Genomic DNA, 21,417 nt, shown 5'->3' on the forward strand with positions numbered 1-21,417 from the left:
TTTCTGTCCACATAGTGTACATCAGCAGTTTCTCAATTTCTCAATGATCTGTACATTCAGAAATGTGTATCAGCTGTTTTGTGTAACTTGTTTACCTGTTGCTGTAGCAGAAGAACTAGTTTTAGGATACATTTTTTACATAAGTTTTTTAACATTATATTGTACTTGTGGGATTCTGTGTGTAAGACAAGAAAGATCCAGAATTTTATAGAAATATGTAGAAATATGTAAACTGACTGCATATTCTGTAACAAAAGCATCAATTGTGCTAAAGGTACAGTCCACAGCAGACACATGCTGTGCTAAGTGTGTTCAGAGTTTTGAAATGGTGACTACAGATTGGACAAAAGGCTGTTGTCCAGAGTGTGTATGAAATGTGGGTCTTACTCTTGATGAGGGCCAAGCAGACATCATGTAGTTCCACCAGAGCGGGCACCACTTTCAGCCCCTCCATCTTCCTCTCCCTGTTTCAAAAGCAAGACATTAGAATGAGGTGAACACGCCTGGAAGGTGGTGTTATTACAGTAGGAATGATAAAGACTGGTTCAGTCAATACACTGAACATTTAACAACAGAGGAGCAGCAGCTCCACCTGGCTCTCTGTCCTCCTCTCCTGGCTAAGCCCAGTCTCAGTTTGGGCAGCTCTGTTTTTCAGGCTACACGTCAGCTTTAACTGGACACATCCTCTGCCTACCTAGGCCTACCCACCTGGGAATCTTGGAGGGGCAGGTGTGTGGAGCAAGGGGCGTGAAAGGAGTTCCCATAGGCCCTGTTTCCATCATTAACCTTATTGTTCAGACCTATCAGTGATGAAAAGCTGCTGGTTTTGGCAGCAGCAGGTGGGGAGACAGGGGTCTTCTTCAACCTTGAAGGAAGAGCTTTCCTCACTATCCCTATCTTTGGGGCATAAACTTGGCATAGGACTCTCTACCTTATTGAAGGCAAACTACAGGGTGGTGAAGGGTCACCCACACTGATGCCAGTTTGGTTTTATGGCTGATCATGATCATGGATCAAGCAACAGATCCGTCTGAAAATGGCATCCTGAACTAATGTCTGACATTTGGGCCATTAATCATGAGGCTCATTTTCCCCCCATGTACTCCTGCCACTTCCTCCTGATTCTCTCCTGAAGGGAACCCAACCAAACAACATTCAGATTAGACAAATTACAAACAGTTCACTTCTATGTCAGACTGGTCAAACACCATGATGTCAGGCTTTTTCTTCTTTATGGTAGTATGTATTTGAGCAGCACAGGTAAAAAGTAGCAGAAATAATGTCTTGGTCATTTAGTGGAGCATTTCTACTGTATATCAGTTAGGAGCAGGACTTTATCAGCCACAGACACCTGAAACATCTCACAGTTTGGATCAAAGCAGACACCTTGTCCCGTTAGGAGCCAACTGCCCTTCATATAATCCACCCTGCACTTCTCAAAATACAGCGAGTTACTGAGCTCTCCCTAACTGTCTAACATCACTCCAGCTTCTGTAAACATGGCAAATTCACTCAGGACTCAACAAAGTTGATGCTGGCTCATGTTTCAGAGTCCTGAGTTAAGCCATGTTAAACAAACCCATCATGCAGTCAGAGAACTAGTTAACACTATGGGCTCCTACCCACTTAGCCACCATGCTAACGCTCCCATTATGAAAGCCTCAGTTTAGGGTGGAGCTGCTAGCAGCATCGTTAGCTAAGGAGCTAACACTGTTTTAACTCTGAAATGATGTCGGGTTGAAAAAAATGCTGTTTGCTGTTTAGAACACAGTAAACTTACTTACCAGACAGTGTCAGCTCTTTAAAGCCGTTTTACAAAATGATCCATCAGCCAGCAGAACTTCCAGGAGCACAGCACAGCATAGAGGCGCGTATTTCTCCTCTGTAGAGCAGAATATTCACTGCATGTCTGCAGAGCTTTACACTCTCTTTAACTCCACCATTAGAGCAGCTTCACTCTCCACAGGGTTACATCTACTCCCTCTGCCTTTAACAAGATCAGCTCTGAAATATCAACACCCAGTTTCACTATTTTAAATAAGCTCCGACTAAATAACAGTACAGATCTGAAATGTTAGTTTTGTTGATTATATTGAGTTATCATGTTAATCTTACAGCCTTACAATCTTACAACCAATGATATAAAAGTAATGAATTATTATTATTTTATAATTAATAATAAATATTAGTGTTGTTCTTTTAATATGTAGTTTTTTATTTTTAATTATAAAAATAATAGTAAAAAGGTTTAATCAAAAAGCGGCACCGCCCACCCCTTAACAAAGGCGCAGGAGGGAAGCTCTGGACTGCGCCCCCTACTGGCACAGGTAAGCGACACTAGATTCTCTAAGGCAGGGTTCTTGCGTCCAAACTCGTGAACCTTTGCCTAGTATATACGCTTACCAGTGTCAGGAGGGGGCAGAGCCGGGAGTCGAGCCCACGACTCGTGGCTCCATTACTTCCAGGTCCTGCACCTTCACCACTGGGCTGACGGGCGGCGCCGACTGTGACATCATTTTATTCCTTATAAGGTTTATAAGCGCTGTATCCTATAACAAGTAACACCTGATTAACTGTTTGTAGATGATCTAATTATATATAAATAATCTTATAGCACGAGCACAACGGATAATAATTCATGTTCATATTATTTAAATATCGATATAGATTGATCATATATATTTATTATATTTATAGATTCGTGCTAAAACACTCAGACCTGCTGCACGGACTGCACTGACCATAGGCGACTCCGCGGGGGTTGAGGGGAGGATGCAGATCCTTTAGCGCTGCTTCTCACTCTGTGCACTTCACATATTAGCAGTTGCACTCTTACACTCCTATAGGTCACCATAGCCCAGTCCCAAATCACTCCCTACACTCTGCAGTTCTCCTCAAAGTCTACTCTTTTTAGTATCAACAGCGAGCAGCGCAATAAGTCAGGAGCCCTTCAGAGCGCGTGTTTTTAAACATGGTATTTGGGACACAGCCCATTTCTCCTCCTTCATGCCCTCGTCGCGCTGTCAGTCGACAGTAACGTGAACACCATGGACATCACGAGATATTTGAAAAAGAGAGAAACAGCCAGTCCCCAGGATCAGCCGGAGAACACAGTGCTGTTTCAGCTTCATGTAGGTTTAGAAGGACAGCAGTATTTACAGTAATAGAGCTGTAGATGCTCACTGTAACGGTATGAAGGTCACTTTAACGTTAGACTGATGTCAGCTAGCAAGCTAATGTTACTGGTACAGATCATGGTGATCCGCTGATCACTAGCTAGCAAATGTGGAGATCAGTAGGATACTCTGTCTGTATGAAGCTGATGATCTTCGGATCTTTAACAGCCCTCACAGCATTTTACTTGAGGCAGGAAGTTGTAGATGTTGAAGCCTGTGTCTACTGATAGTTTTACAGTGTTGTTTGTGGTAGAATTCCTGTTTCTGTTTAAGGAACAGAAGCTTCTCTGCTTATGAATGTGAAATGATCTGGAAGGTCAAGCAGCACAAGAATATTAGTGCAGCCCCTATCACATGAAGTAAGTAGATCATTTGTGACTCTTAGTAAAGACATTTTAAGGAGATCAGGATGACGTTCACTACTCCAGTGTTCAGTTCAAACCTTCTCTCACACAGGAAGAGTCTCCAGCCTCCACCTCCAGACCTTTTCTAGAGCCCACAGAAGAGCAGGATGTTCAGCACACACATTCCTGCCCCCCACTGAGTAAACCCTGCCATTACTTCAACGCTCATTCTGGACTGCTTTAGTACGTTACGTTCCTCAGCATCCACATCACATGGTCCCTCAACACCAACTCCATAGCCAAGAAAGCAGAGCAACACGTCTACTTCCTGAGGAGAGTGAGGAAAGCTCATCTTCCTCCTCCAATCCTCGGCATGTTCTACAGAAGGGCAGTGGAGAGCATCCTGAGCAGCTGCATCATCGCCTGGTTTGGTAATTGTAATGCCTCAGGCCGCAAGACCCTACAGCGAATAGTGAGGACAGCTGAGAAGATCATAGGGGTCTCTCTCCCCTCTGTCACAGACATTCACACACTGCACCCGTAAGGCCATCAACATTGTGAACGACCTCACTCATCCCTCACATGGCCTTTTTTCACTGCTACCGTCTGGCAGAAGGTAGAGAGACATCCATGCTGTCACTGCACGGTTCTGCAATAGCTTTGTCCCAAAAGCAGTCAGACTTTTAAACAACAGAGACTAAACTAACCTCCCACGACTCACAGCATTTTAATCTGTCTGCATCCTATTTATTCTTTATTTATTCCATACTTTACTACCTCAGTACCTGCTGTGTTTCATGTGTCATGTGCATTTTAAGCTGTCTGCATATAATGTCACAGCATGTTAAATTTCTCTGCACCTTAGTATCAATACCTACCTGTTAAATATCTATGCACCTTACACTCATTACCTCTACTCAGAATTGAGTCGTATGTATTGTATTTATTGTACTGTCTTGCACGTTGCACTTTCTGCAGTCTGTCCTGTACTGTATTGTTTTTGTTCTGGTTTTGTTCCATGTTGCACCTTGTTCTGGAAAAATTCTGAATTTCACTTCACTGTGTACTTGTACAAAGCTGATACTGCTATTGTAGTGGAGTCTGGAAGTCTGATTTTTATCTGGACTGTTTGGTCATTACTTCACCTACATTAGCCTCGTAGCTCCAGTGCTAAACTTCTATTGATGAGAGAGAGACTGATGTTAGTTTAATTAGAGTTTATTAGATGTTGCTGTTTCCTGCAGAATTAAATGGTTAAGATGTAAACAGAGTCATTCAGAGTGGTTTGGTGTAAAATGCTCCATTCTAGAGAAACTTACAGAGTCAGAACTGTTCACAGTGGAGGTGATCGGAACCAGACGTTTGAAGGGTGGTGCAAGTGGTGCCTAGGAGAGAAACAGAGCCAAGGACTGCGACAACACAGAGAAGGGATATTGCTGCTGCTGCACGTGGTCTGAGGACCTGGAGCACGCAGACAATGATCCACACCCGGCCCTGCCCGAGCCCCCACCAGCCGTGGGACCCGGGACAGAGCACGCTGGGTCTCCGTGGCAACCATGTCACACAGTGACACCACCTCCCTTCACCGGACTCCCCAGAGGTTGCCCAAACACCGGGGTGCACCTCACGTTCAACCCTGGTGGCTGGACTCTAAGAGGGGGACTGTGGTGAGAGGAAGGTGGGGTTGCTGGGTCGCCTGACCGTTCATGCTGGGTTCTCTACCTCTGATCACAGACAGCTGCTGCTTGTTCAGGAAGGAGCACCCGCAGCATAAAAGCTCAGCTCTCGTCAGCACGGGAGAGAGGACACTCGCTGATTGAGCTTTTAGAGGCATTCCACTCTTCAGATGTCTGGTTCCCATCACCTCCACTGTGAACAGTTCTGACTCTGTAAGTTTCTCTAGAACGGAGCATTTCACACCAAACCACTCTGAATGACTTTACTTACATCTCAACCACTGAATTCTGCAGAAATGTTAGAAATGATGGACGTCTCTGTTGATCATCACTGGAGCATCTGTTCTTCATTATTCTGCTGGTTTCATCTGTATATTTAAAAAAGGAGACACAAAAACCTCATTAGTAATCAAACTCATTAATAATAAAGTATTTGATCATCATAAAGTGTATTTTTCATTTGTTTAAAGATCACTTTCTTCTTCTTCTTACCTGCTCTTGGTGATGATGTCCATGATTGATCTTTTGTCTCTTGAAGACACAAATCTGTCCACCATCTTCACACAGTCCTCGTGGCTCCCCAGAAATCTCAGGGTGTTTCGAGCATGGAGTCTGTGGAGGAAGAATGATAAAAGGTCATTTTCAGTGCTGGCTGGTAAAGAAAACATGCTGATGGGTTCAGTTCTGACCCAATAGGTGTAAAAACAGCAACAGCTTACCTCACTTCCTGTGCGGAGTCCAGGGCCAGTTTACTGACGGCAGTCAGGAACCTGCTGGTGAATTCCTTCTTGCTGGTCAGCACACGAGAAGCCCCCAACTTGTAAGAGAGCTTCTCCAGATGCAGTGCAGTGCATCTTCTCACTGCTGCGTTTCTGTGGCTGGAGAGAGGAGAGTGAACACAGTAAGAAACACATCCAGCGTTTACACACAGGTGAACTCTAGACTCACCTTCTAGCAAGATCTTCTCCAAAATGTAGGAAGAGACTCAGCCGTACATCAGTGCTAGTTGCCAGTTTGTAATGTGGCTTTAGAATTACCACTGATATTGATCACATGACCACTACATTTAGTTTACAGTTCAAATCTATTAATGAACATGGAATGTGATGTTTACCTGAATCCACCAGCCAGTAGAGCGTGCAGGACCCGGCCAGGCGAGCAGTTCTGCACCATTGTGCTGAGGGCCACCTCTACGTCCTCTTTGATGAAGTGGCTGGATTCCCCAGCCTTGTGCAGGAGGACACAGGCAGTGCTGTCCAACTCGTTGTCCATCTTCCGCTGCAGGTGGGCGTACAGCTGGGACAGGGTGGTCATGGCGGCACGAGACACCATGGAGCGCAAGTTCTTCACCTGAGACAGTGGAGACAAAAGAAGCACAGTGAGCCTCTGTCTCTAACTCAACCACTGACACTTGCTTTAGCATTAATTAGAATAATGTCATTACAGAAGCTGTTGTCCAGAGTGTATATGAAGTGTGGGCCTTACCTCCTTGATGAGGGCCAAGCAGACGTCATGTAGCTCAGGCAGAAGAACCTCTGCATGGTGTTCCGCCAGAGCGCGCAGCACTTTCAGCCCCTCCATCTTCCTCTCCCTGTTTCAAAAGCAAGACATTAGAATGAGGTGAACACGTCTGGAAGGTGGTGTTATTACAGTAGGAATGATAAAGACTGATTCACACTGAACATTTAACAACAGAGGAGCAGCAGTAGATGGAGATCATTGGGAATTCTCTTCAGACACTTTATAGACTCTGATGTTTAGAAGATTCCATCACTAATTTTATCTGGATACTCCAAAGCATTTTAGTTGTATATTCTCAGGTAACTTCAGCTATTCTAACTCTAGTCTGAGCACTACTCTAAAACACATCACTGCTCCATTAGAACTGGATCTTAATTCTGAATGATCAGTGCAAGGTTGGTGGGTCTACTCCAGCTCACTAAAGACATACCATTCCTCATCCTGCAGCAGGTTAAATGCCTGGCCGAGTGCCAGCTCAGGCCTGTCAAGGGGCTGCTCACTAGTCAGGGCTGGGATCTCCAACACCTCTCCTCTTCCCTGACTCCCTTCAGCAAGGTGTGGAGCAGCCCTGTTGTTAACAGGCTCCTTGCTGGTTTCTGCTCCCCTGCTCTGTCTAACCACTTTGGGAGCAGTTGTTTGGCCTGCAGCCTCGTCCTGACCCTCTGTCCTTGTCTGCTGCCTAAGTCCAGTCTCACTCTGGAGAGCTCTGTTAGGTACAGGCTGCACATCAGCTTCTACTGGATTCTTCCTCTGCCTACCTAGGCCTACCCACCTGGGGATCTTGCTACCTGTGATTAAATGAGCATGGTTAGAGCACCTAAACTATTTTCATTCATTTTTATTATAAAATCATAAGAATAGGGTCACAAGGACCATATTTAATTATCTTATATATAGTTCTAATTTAAAGACTTTGTGTTTCTGAGCTATATGGAGTTTGTGGGGATGCTACATAACTCCTGAGAGGTAAGTACTCCAGGTTAAAGACAATAGACAATATTATTTTTAAAGGTACTGTAACTTACCTGGTGCATCGTAGGCCTTGTTTTCTTTTTTAAGTTCCATCGCTTTGGCAGGTGGAGGGACAGGTGTGTAGAGCACAGGGCGTGAAAGAAATTCCTCAAGAGTGAACGAGTTCCCATAGGTCTTGTTGGTCTCCACATTCAGGCCCCTCAGCCTGGAAAATCTGCTGGTTTTGGCAGCAGCAGGTGGAGGGACAGGTGTGCGGACCAAGGGGAGTGAGAGGAACTCCTCGAGTGTGCACGAGTTCCCATAGGCCCCCTTCCCATCACACACCTTATTGTTCAGACCCTTTAATGCTGGAACCCTGCTGGACTTGGCAGCAGCAGGTGGAGGGACAGGGGTGTGGAGAACTGGAAATTTCAGGTGCTCAGTCTGTTCTTTCACCTGTGGGGCTTGAACTCTGACCCTCTGCCTTATAGGAGGCAAACTGCAGGTTGGTGAAGGGTCCATGCGGGACTCCTGAACGCCCACATTTGGGTCGTCCATCATGAGTCTCATTTTCTCCATGTACTCCTGCTGCTTCCTCCTGATGCTCTCTCGAAGGGAGGGGGCAAGAATAATGGGTCCATCTTCCTCTTCCATCTTCTGTAGATCCTGATGAGAAGTCTTCTGAGATGTGCTCTCCTCCACAGTCACACATCTACTGATTACAGTACTGAGAGACCAGCCATTAAATATGGAACGTTGCGTGACTCTATTATGACGTCACACACGGGGGCGTGGTTCTCTGCTGCCTCCACACTATTAGGAGTGAAATATTAGGAGTGTATCATCCAGGGTTGGCTGGAAACACAATGCATGTAACAGTTTTCTGTAATCAGGATAGAAAAAAGTCCAGTTCCAGAGGAAAAAGGCAGTAATCAGATTCCAGCTCCATTCTAAAAACAGTGGGATTACTAACAGAACTACAGTAAACACTCATCACTCTGCTGATTCTCTTGTCTTTCTTCATATCTAGGAGCTAAATTTGGGGCTTAAATGCAGATTTTGCTGAGATTTGATTTCTTTAATGAGAGTTTAGCACTTTCCACAGCGCGCTGTCTCCCTTCAAGCCCCGCCTTATTTTCTTAACCCTCCAATCACTGCTTAGCAACCGTTGTTCTGCAGGACTCCTTCAGCGCTGTTCAGCTCGAGCTCCTGTTTCCGCGGATAGAGTTTGAAGGTGAAGCTCCAGTTCTAGTCATAAGATGCTGCTTTTACAACATTATTTATAAAGATACAAAACCGATCCCTTTCAACTCTGATCTCATATTTACTCTGATTCAGTGATTTACTGTCCAGATATCCTCCCTGTACTTCTGCTGGGAGCTTTCTATGATCGTATGCTTTAGTCTTCTTAATGATCTCAGCTGCTGGTTCATTTAGGCATCTTTACCCATAAATGCTTCGACAGGGAAGCACAAACCGACAGGACACCAGACGCATTTCTTACATCCCAAAAAGAATATCTGGGGAAGAAAGAGGACGTATGGTCTTGATCTTGTTGTGTTTCTCTAAACTTATGAAGCTTATAAGAGGTTAAAAGACCAGTGGTCAGTCCAGTGGTGAAGGTGCTGGATCTGTAAGTAATGGACCGGCTCTGCCCCCTGCTGGCACTGGTACTTACTGAGCTTAGGACCCAGAAACTCTAGCATATCTTAGAGTAGTTAGTATTGCTTACCTGTGCTTTACTGTCATTTTATCAGAGCTTATTTAAAATAGTAAAATCATGAACAGAGAAACTGTTGGAGCTTCAATTTTATTTTAAATGATAGTATATTAGCATGTGCACTCGCTCACATGAGAGGAGGAAATAGCAGATACTCGAGCAATAATCTAATTAACATTAACATTTTCCTAATTATTAATAATGTAATAACCATAAACACAGCTGACATGACAAATATAGCAAATATTGTGTTAACATTGCAGGAAATAATAATAATAATAATAATAATAATAATAATAATAATCTCAACCTAACCGGGTTGTTTAGCTAGAACTGTCCAATGTGCTGAACTTAAAGGTTCAGCCTGCACTGCATGTGGACAGTATGAAGAACTTTAAATAACACTTTACTCTTTAGGCATTTCTCTGGTGTCAAATTTGTGATTTTCTCATTGGAATAATGCAAATGTTCAGATCCCAAGCAAATAATTTACAAAAATGCAAGGAGCGACAAATCAAATGACTTTTTGTACAAACCTTCGCTGCTCCCAGAAGAGAGTCTGAAATTCTAAACTGAACATATCTGTAGCAAATTTGTGTCTGATAAGTTACTCCATATAAATGCATATAGCTCCTTAACTCCATTCTGTTCAAATATACAATCAATATATAATCCAATATATATGAAATATAAATGTATTCAACACGTACATACTGTTGTTCTTTTGAAATCTGCACATCTCTCTTGTGTAAATATGTTGTGATCATGTACAGAGCGTAAGTGTGTAAGAGAGAAGCAGTGAGATGTAAAGGAATGATCTGACCACCTGACACTAGGCAGCATGTAAATACAATGTGGTGATGTCACAAATATGCAAATTAGCATATTAGTGATACCGTGAATATTTGAGTATCCTCTACTTTGACCCTATCTATATTACATACTTCAGAAATGAACTAGTATTAGTAGTAAGTTTGCAGTTGGGATGCAACATGTAACTGAAGGTGTGTGTGTGTGTGTGTGTGAGAGAGAGATAAGTGTGATAAGTGGTAATCAGTCAGATATAATCTGATGTGATAATGTTTACCTGTTGATAATCGTAATAATATTGAAAACTGATTATTAGAATTGGTGTGTCTGATCTACATTATTATAATGATTCTGTCAGGACACTCATCTCCAGTCTCATGCCCTGAATCTCTCTCATTCTCATCTGGTCACCCTAGCCCACAGAAGCTCAATATTCAATGAGAAAAATGAGTTAAACTGATATGGATCTATTTATTTTTCTCTGAGATGAAATACTCATTGTTTGTTTGTTGTATTTGATAATTGGTTAGCAGCTCAAAGAGGGAGGAATGAGAATAGAGAGAGAGAGAGGAGAAAAAGAGCAGGATAATATAGTGTTAAAGTTATAGTGTAAAGTGTAAGAAACCTCCAACAGCTCTTCTGTGTCTGATCTACTTGAACCAGCACAACACACACTAACACACCACCACCACATCAGTGTCACTGCAGTGCTGAGAATGATCCACCACCAAAATAACAGCTGCTCTCTGGTGGTCCTGTGAGGGTCCTGATCATTGAAGAACAGGTAAGAGGAGGATAATAAAGAGTTTATCCTTTATTATATTAAGCCTACAATCGCCCCTGTAAAACACTACAATTATTAATGAAATAATTACCATATACAGTCATTTAAAACATTTGATTTACTGTGCTCGTGCTATGATATAATAAAATAATTACAAAGGAAAAAAGTCAAAGTGCATACCAGAGCCAGTAATCTCCAACTAGTGCCTTTGCTAAGGGGTGGGTGGTAGTGCCTTTGGAGGAGGATATTATTATGAATAATAATCACTATACTCACCCACTACACTGCAAACTGTACCAGATACACACCTTCCTTCCTATGTTTCTGTTTATGATCCGATCAGCAACACAACTCACCAGTAGTTACACATTTAACTACACGAAAATGTCAATTTATTGTTTATCATTAATTATTATAATAATAATTATTAATAATAAATTATAATAATAACAATTTAACTGTAACAATACTTGAATAGCTGTAACTTTAACACAATAAGTCTATAAATAAAAATACTACATATAATAATACACATTTGCTGTGCTCATGCTATAAAATTATTAAATGACTTACTAATGTTTTACCATTTTTAACAATAATTGCATCACCTACAAACTGGTATTATTCAGGTATTACTTGTTATAGGATTCAGCTCCAGAGGGTCCTACTGATCTCCACATTTTCTAGCTAGTGAACAGCGGATCACCATGATCTGTACCAGTAACATTAGCTTGCTAGCTGACATCAGTCTAACGTTAAAGTGAACTTCATACCGTTACAGTGAGCATCTACAGCTCTATTACTGTAAATACTGCTGTCCTTCTAAACCTACATGAAGCTGAAACAGCACTGTGTTCTCCGGCTGATCCTGGGGACTGGCTTTTACTCTACCATGTCCATGGTGTTTAAGTTTGAACAATAATTATTATTTAAATTATTCCCTTATAAAAATAAAGTAAGAGCTTGATGGTGCCTGAATGATGAAGTGATCACTAATGCAGAATTATACCATCTGTATTTGTGAAGATGGTAATTGTTAATATGTTAATTAGGTCAAATCTGACAGACGTTTTCAAATCTGGATTGATGGGTGTAACATTACATGGTCAATCAATTACATTAACTGTTCTCTTACAGTCCAGCAAGAACAAAATTCAGGACTGATTTTTTTGTTAAATGAAAATTTTTTTGTATATTTTAGTATATTTTTAATAATCTGTGTACAATAGTAATGTGGTATTGACTTAAACATAACTGAAAAGGTTTATGTAAATGTAAAACATAGGTTTTAATACATGTACAGTAGTATGTTTAGTATGTTATTTTAAAGGTTACATTTTAGGTCTAAGTTACATTTTAGCTCAGCTAAGTAAACCTTCAAAGTTAGTTTTTCTATTTTTCTACAATTAAAGAAGACAAATAGTTTGTCCATTCTTGCCCTCTTTAAGTGTACTGGTCATTAGTGCTTCTACAAGAACACTTTAGTCCACTGTAGCTTAATAAAGCTTAACACACCTTAGTAACTAAACTATGCTGGTCAGTTTTTGTCTAATAATACCCGTACCAGCTGGTTGATCATATGGCTCCAAAAGAAGATGTATTTTATTAACTGCTTCCTTCACAACAAACTATAACTGTTTAATTTCCAAATTCAACTTTCACTTAATTGTGGTGGTCAGTTTTTGTCTAAGGACTTGTGAACGGTGAACAGAGGCTGCATTTACCACCAGCTGCCAGCAGAGGGCGACGCAGCACAGACTGCAAAACTGGTTCTGAATAAAGACATTTTAGTAGCGTCTTCATATATATATATAATAGGTTCATCATATATATATATATATATATATATATATATATATATATATATATATATATATTTATGAGGTGCCTCCTTCACACCAAACTACCGCTCTATTTTACAGTCCACTACATTGTGATTATCGGTTTTGTCTAATAATTTCAATATTTGAACAGGGTAAGGGGTTCAGGCTATGCAGACAGCTGCCAGCAGAGGGCGACGGCGGCACACAGTTCTACTGGTTCTGTATAAAGAGGTTTTCTCTGCAAACAAAACAGAAGAGAAAATAATGAACTTTAGTATCAACTGAGTTGTATTGTATTAACTGAATTCTTCACAAGAAGCTATAAATATTATATGCCCATAACTTTCACTTAATTGTGGTGGGCAATTTTTGTCTTATAACTTCCATCGCATCAGAACGGTGAACAGAGGCTGCATTTACCGCCAGCTGCCAGCAGAGGGCGACACAGACTACAAAACTGGTTCAGTATAAAGAGGCTGAATAAAGAAACTTTAACAGCGTCTAAACGGTTCATCATATGTCTCCAACAGAAGCTGTATCCGATGCCTCCTTTACAACAACCTACAACTCTAGTATGACCATTTTCACATTCCTCTAAGTTGTGGTTCTCGGTTTTTGTCAAATAACTACAAAAGAATGTGAACAGTTTAGGAGCCAGCTGTGGCACAGAGCGCTACTGGTTCTGTATAAAGAGGTTTTCTCTGCAAACAAAAAGGAAAAAGAAAATCTTAAATAGTTTAACTGTTGATCATGTGTCTCTAAAATGCCTCCTTCACAACAAAATACAACTCTTATATGCTCATCTGTACATTGTACTAAATTGTGGTGTAAAGGGTCAGTCTGTGCCTCCAGCTGCCAGCAGAGGGCGACAGACACAGACTGGCGGTACAGAGCTTATCACTGCGAACAGAACAGAGAAGAAAAGAGAAGAGAATAAAAACAGCTCCAAACTAAAGGAGAAGAGAAGCAGAGCTGAAGAGAGGAGAGAAAACTCCCATCTTTATTTAAGATTCATAAAAGCTGAACAATAAAGCAGCTTCCTCTCTCATGAGAGGAGGGTTCAGTAAAATACAGCGGAGCTGCGGGGCTTGTTTCTGTACCCCAACCTCTGAGTAACACTCACATCTTTCCCATTGGTTCCTCACACTACCTATTTGCATATAGGGCGGAGCCTCCCTTCTCGCTCCGTCAGTGAGCTGTTCTTCCCCCTGGGTCCTAGCGCCAAAACATTAGAGTCCAGCGTGTTCAGCTTTATTAAGCTACAGTGAACTAAAGTGTTCTTGTAGATTCACTAATGATCAGTACACTTAAAGAGAGCTAGAATTAAACTATTTTGCTACTTTTTATACTTAAACTTGAAATGAAATTAAAACATTTATTAGGTTTTACAACTGAGTTTATTAGAAACATTTTAAAATATACATTAAATATATTAACATTAATATTCCTGATTCCAGTCCTGGATTTCTTTCTTACTGGGGGTGAAGGCATCAGTCAATGTAATTGATTGGTTACACACTGTCACAAGCAACAAGGAAACATGGTCCGGAATTAAAAACCTCAACACAGAGTGGTCACTTTAATACACTTCACAAAAATGCATTTTTAATACATTATTATTACAATATAAGTAATTTTATATATATATATATATATATATATTATATAACTTAATATTAATAAGTTCATACTAAATGGGTTGAGTACTTAAGTACTAGTTCATAAATTTACTAGTATATTTACAACTAAGCCGGACGAGCAGGTGTTGTGCCTGACTGCAGTGGACGTGAGGAAAACTCTGCGCAGAGTCAACCCACGAAAAGCTGCAGGACCAGACAACATCCCCGGCAGAGTGCTCAGAGAGTGTGCAGACCAGCTGACAGATGTTCTCACGGACATCTTCAACGTCTCCCTGCGCAGCTCCACTGTCCCAACGTGCCTCAAGACCACCACCATCGTCCCCGTGCCGAAGAAGTCCACGGTGTCCTGCCTCAATGACTACCGTCCCGTAGCTCTCATGCCCATCATCATGAAGTGCTTCGAGAGGTTAGTCATGAGGAACATCAAGAACCAACTGCCCTCTTCATTGGACCCTCTGCAATTTGCATATCGTCCCAACCGCTCCACGGACGATGCCATCACCACCACCCTTCATCTCTCCCTTACCCACCTGGAGAAGAAGGACACCTACGTCAGAATGCTGTTCATAGACTTCAGTTCAGCATTCAACACCATCATCCCACAGAACCTCACGAGGAAGTTAAGCCTGCTGGGCCTCAACACCCCCCTCTGCAACTGGATCCTGGACTTCCTGACAGGAAGGCCCCAGTTAGTCCGGTTCGGGGACAGCAGCTCCAGCACCATCACCATGAACACTGGGGCACCTCAGGGCAGTGTACTGAGTCCTCTGCTGTTCACCCTGCTGACTCATGACTGTGTTGCGAAACACAGTTCTAACAGCATCATAAAGTTCGCCGATGATACAACTGTGCTGGGTCTCATCAGCAAAGGCGACGAGTCAGCATACAGAGAGGAGGTGCAGCAGCTGACAGACTGGTGTACAGTCAACAACCTTCACTGGAATGTAGAGAAGACCAAGGAAATGGTTGTTGACTTCAGGAAATCAAGACCGGACCACTCTCCGCTTAACATCAACGGCTCCTCTGTGGAGATCGTTAAGAGCACCAAGTTCCTTGGTGTCCACCTAGCGGAGAACCTCACCTGGTCCCTGAACACCAGCTCTACAGCCAAGAAAGCCCAACAGCGTCTCTACTTCCTCCGGAAGCTGAGAAAGGCCCGTCTCCCTCCACCCATCCTCACCCTCTTCTATAGGGGAACCATAGAGAGCATCCTAAGCAGCTGCATCACTGCCTGGTTTGGGACCTGCACAGCCTCTGACCGCAAGTCCCTCCAACGCATTGTGAGGACAGCTGAGAAGATCATCGGAGTCTCTCTCCCCTCCGTCATGGACATTTACACCACCCGCTGCATCCGCAAAGCAACCAGCATTGTGGATGACTCCACCCACCCTTCACACAGTCTGTTCTCCCTCCTGCCATCAGGAAGAAGGTACCGCAGCATCCGGTCCAACACGACCAGACTCTGCAACAGCTTCTTCCCCCAAGCCATCAGACTCCTCAACACAACTCAACTCCTGAACTGATATCTTACACTCTCCCTCTCTCTCTCTCTCTCTCTCTCCCTCCCTCTCTCTCTCTTTCCAACCATTTATCCCAGATAACATGGGAAGCATTTTTTGCACAAGCATTTGCACTGACAACTTTACTACCTCACTGGACTCTATTTATCGCACATTGCACAACTTGCACACTACAGTCATTATTTATTATCCTCTGTCTGTACTGTGTTGTCTGTCCGCACTTGTTTGTTTGTGTTGCACTTGTGTCTTGTATGCACTGTCTATGTTGCACCATGGTCCGGGAGGAACGTTGTTTCGTTTCACTGTGTACTCTGTATGTAGTTGAAATGACAATAAACCCACTTGACTTGACTTGACTTGACTTGACTTGACTAACAGACAAATCTCAGAATCTTTTAAATACAGTTAAATGCAGATTTCTTCATTAGGCTGCTGCAGACTGGATGGAGCCCAAATGTCATTTCTGACTTTAGTCTCTGTTATTAATCTCTCTGATTCAGACTCACCAAAAGCTTTATACTGATCACCTACATCTGCTACACCACTCATTCCTTCTGAGCTGGCAGTGATCACTAGGTGTAATACAGCAGCCCTATGATTAACATCACAGTAGTTTACATCCCTTGTAAATAAGGGCATAATATTATGCAGCTAACTGGATTACAGTGTGTTAGCTAGGGAACAGTGGGATTAGTGTTCAGACTGAAGAACTCCTTCTACACTCTCTAAGTGTTTTCAAGCCCAAGAGTAGTATAGATAACACAAGTAGCACACATTACTGTATTTGTGCAACTTCAACTTTTCCATCCCTAAAAACTGAAAACACACAGAATGGAGAATTTAGGAGAAGTAATTGACAGACAAATGCAGGACGTCAGGTTCCCATCACCTCCACTGTGAAGAGTTCTGACTCTGCAAGTTTCTCTAGAACGGAGCATTTCACACCAAACCACTCTGAATGACTTTACTTACATCTTAACCATTTAATTCTGCAGAAATGTTAGAAATGATGGACGTCTCTTTTAATCATCACTGGAGCAGCTGTTCTTCATTATTCTGCTGGTTTCATCTGTATATTTAAAAAAGGAGACACAAAAAACTCATTATTAATAAAGTCTTTGATCATCATAAAGTGTATTTTTCATTTGTTTAAAGATCACTTTCTTCTTCTTCTTACCTGCTCTTGGTGATGATGTCCATGACTGATCTTTTGTCCCTTGATGACACAAATCTGTCCACCATCTTCACACAGTCCTCGTGGCTCCCCAGAAATCTCAGGGTGTTTCGAGCATGGAGTCTGTGGAGGAAGAATGATAAAAGGTCATTTTCAGTGCTGGCTGGTGAAGAAAACATGCTGATGGGTTCAGTTCTGATCGAATAGGTGTAAAAGCAAGCAACTGCTTACCTCACTTCCTGTGCGGAGTCCAGGGCCAGTTTGCTTACGGCGGTCAGGAACCTGCTGGTAAATTCCTTCTTGCTGGTCAGCACACGAGAAGCCCCCAACAAGTGGGTGAGCTTCTCCAGATGCAGTGCAGTGCATCTCCTCACTGCTGCGTTTCTGTGGCTGGAGAGAGGAGAGTGAACACAGTAAGATACACATCCAGCGTTTACACACAGGTGAACTCTAGACTCACCTTCTAGCAAGATCTTCTCCAAAATGTAGGAAGAGACTCAGCCGTACATCAGTGCTGCCAGTTTGTACTGTGTCTTTAGAATGACCACTGACCACTTCATTTAGTTTACAGTTTAAATCTATTAATGAATATGGAATTTGATGTTTACCTGAATCCACCAGACAGTAGAGCGCACAGGACCCGGCCAGGCGAGCAGTTCTGCACCATGCCACCTTCACGTCCTCTCTGATGAAGTGGCTGAATTCCTGAATCTTGTGCAGGAGAACACAGGCAGTGCTCTCAGCCTTCTTCATTTCACCCAGTGACCCAGAAGGTTCCAGGTGAATCTTCAGCAACAGGGTCATTGGCACCTGAGGCTCATTGATGGGGCGTCTATTGAGGCCCCATCTCACAACTTACAGAACGTAAAAGATCTGCTGATTATGTTTTGGTGCCAAATAACACAGAAACCCTTCAGAGGTCTTGTAGAGTTCATGCCTCTAATGCTCAAATCTGTTAATGCAGCACAAGGGGGACCAACCCATATTAGACAAGTGGTATTAATGATATGGCTGATCTGTTTACACACCTTCTTTAAAGAGAGCATCCAGTTATTATGAGCAAAGCAGACACCTTGTCCCGTTAGGAGCCAACTGCCCTTCATATCATCCACCCTGCACTTCTCAAAATACAGCGAGTTACTGAGCTCTCCCTAACTGTCTAACATCACTCCAGCTTCTGTAAACATGGCAAATTCACTCAGGACTCAACAAAGTTGATGCTGGCTCATGTTTCAGAGTCCTGAGTTAAGCCATGTTAAACAAACCCATCATGCAGTCAGAGAACTAGTTAACACTATGGGCTCCTACCCACTTAGCCACCATGCTAACGCTCCCATTATGAAAGCCTCAGTTTAGGGTGGAGCTGCTAGCAGCATCGTTAGCTAAGGAGCTAACACTGTTTTAACTCTGAAATGATGTCGGGTTGAAAAAAATGCTGTTTGCTGTTTAGAACACAGTAAACTTACTTACCAGACAGTGTCAGCTCTTTAAAGCCGTTTTACAAAATGATCCATCAGCCAGCAGAACTTCCAGGAGCACAGCACAGCATAGAGGCGCGTATTTCTCCTCTGTAGAGCAGAATATTCACTGCATGTCTGCAGAGCTTTACACTCTCTTTAACTCCACCATTAGAGCAGCTTCACTCTCCACAGGGTTACATCTACTCTCTCTGCCTTTAACAAGATCAGCTCTGAAATATCAACACCCAGTTTCACTATTTTAAATAAGCTCCGACTAAATAACAGTACAGATCTGAAATGTTAGTTTTGTTGATTATATTGAGTTATCATGATAATCTTACAGCCTTACAATCTTACAACCAATGATAGAGGAGTAATTACTGTAAATTATAATAATTATTATTTTATAATTAATAATAATTATTAGTGTTGCTGTTCTTTTAATATGTAGTTATTGTTTTTTAAATAATAAAAATAATAGTAAAAAGTTTCATCAAAAAGCGGCACCGCCCACCCCTTAGCAAAGGTGCAGGAGGGAAGCTCTGGACTGCGCCCCCTACTGGCACAGGTAAGCGACACTAGATTCTCTAAGGCAGGGTTCTTGCGTCCAAACTCGTGAACCTTTGCCTAGTATATACGCTTACCAGTGTCAGGAGGGGGCAGAGCCGGGAGTCGAGCCCACGACTCGTGGGTCCATTACTTCCAGGTCCTGCACCTTCACCACTGGGCTGACGGGCGGCGCCGACTGTGACATCATTTTATTCCTTATAAGGTTTATAAGCGCTGTATCCTATAACAAGTAACACCTGATTAACTGTTTGTAGATGATCTAATTATATAGAAATAATCTTATAGCACGAGCACAACGGATAATAATTCATTTTTAAATTATTTAAATATCGATATAGATCGATTATATATATTTATTATATTTATAGATTCGTGCCAAAACACTCAGACCTGCTGCACGGACTGCACTGACCATAGGCGACTCCGCGGGGGTTGAGGGGAGGATGCAGATCCTTTAGCGCTGCTTCTCACTCTGTGCACTTCACATATTAGCAGTGGCACCCTTACACTCCTATAGGTCACCATGGCCCAGTCCCAAATCACACCCTACACTCTGCAGTTCTCCTCAAAGTCTACTCTTTTTGGTATCAACAGCGAGCAGCGCAATAAGTCAGGAGCCCTTCAGAGCGCGTGTTTTTAAACATGGTATTTGGGACACAGCCCATTTCTCCTCCTTCATGCCCTCGTCGCGCTGTCAGTCGACAGTAACGTGAACACCATGGACATCACGAGATATTTGAAAAAGAGAGAAACAGCCAGTCCCCAGGATCAGCCGGAGAACACAGTGCTGTTTCAGCTTCATGTAGGTTTAGAAGGACAGCAGTATTTACAGTAATAGAGCTGTAGATGCTCACTGTAACGGTATGAAGGTCACTTTAACGTTAGACTGATGTCAGCTAGCAAGCTAATGTTACTGGTAAAGATCATGGTGATCCGCTGTTCACTAGCTAGCAAATGTGGAGATCAGTAGGACACTCTGTCTGTATGAAGCTGATGATCTTCGGATCTTTAACAGCCCTCACAGCATTTTACTTGAGGCAGGAAGTTGTAGATGTTGAAGCCTGTGTCTACTGATTACTGAATTCCTGTTTCTGTTTAAGGAACAGAAGCTTCTCTGCTTATGAATGTGAAATTATCTGGAAGGTCAAGCAGCACAAGAATATTAGTGCAGCCCCTATCACATGAAGTAAGTAGGTCATTTGTGACTCTTAGTAAAGACATTTTAAGGAGATCAGGATGACGTTCACTACTCCAGTGTTCAGTTCAAACCTTCTCTCACACAGGAAGAGTCTCCAGCCTCCACCTCCAGACCTTTTCTAGAGCCCACAGAAGAGCAGGATGTTCAGCACACACACTCCTGCCCCCACTGAGTAAACGCTGCCATTACATCAACGCTCATTCTGGACTGCTTTAGTACCTAACGTTCCTCAGCATCCACATCACAAAGAACCTCACATGGTCCCTCAACACCAGCTCCATAGCCAAGAAAGCAGAGCAACACGTCTACTTCGTGAGGAGACTGAGGAAAGCTCATCTTCCTCCTCCAATCCTCGGCATGTTCTACAGAAGGGCAGTGGAGAGCATCCTGAGCAGCTGCATCATCGCCTGGTTTGGTAATTGTAATGCCTCAGACCGCAAGACCCTACAGCGAATAGTGAGGACAGCTGAGAAGATCATAGGGGTCTCTCTCCCCTCTGTCACAGACATTCACACACTGCACCCGTAAGGCCATCAGCATTGTGAATGACCTCACTCATCCCTCACATGGACTTTTTTCACTGCTACCGTCTGGCAGAAGGTACAGGAGCATCCATGCTGTCACTGCACGGTTCTGCAATAGCTTTGTCCCAAAAGCAGTCAGACTTTTAAACAACAGAGACTGAACTAAACTCCCCCACCCCCACGACATTTTAATCTGTCTGCATCCTATTTATTCTTTATTTATTCCATACTTTACTACCTCAGTACCTGCTGTGTTTCATGTGTCATGTGCATTTTAAGCTGTCTGCATATAATGTCACAGCATGTTAAATTTCTCTGCACCTTAGTATCAATACCTACCTGTTAAATATCTATGCACCTTACACTCATTACCTCTACTCAGAATTGAGTCGTATTTATTGTATTTATTGTATTGTCTTGCACGTTGCACTTTCTGCAGTCTGTCCTGTACTGTATTGTTTTTGTTCTGGTTTTGTTCCATGTTGCACCTTGTTCTGGAAAAATGCTGAATTTCATTTCACTGTGT

The sequence above is a fragment of the Salminus brasiliensis genome, chromosome 25, assembly GCF_030463535.1.
Source record: "Salminus brasiliensis chromosome 25, fSalBra1.hap2, whole genome shotgun sequence".
Taxonomy (NCBI): Eukaryota; Metazoa; Chordata; class Actinopteri; order Characiformes; family Bryconidae; genus Salminus; species Salminus brasiliensis.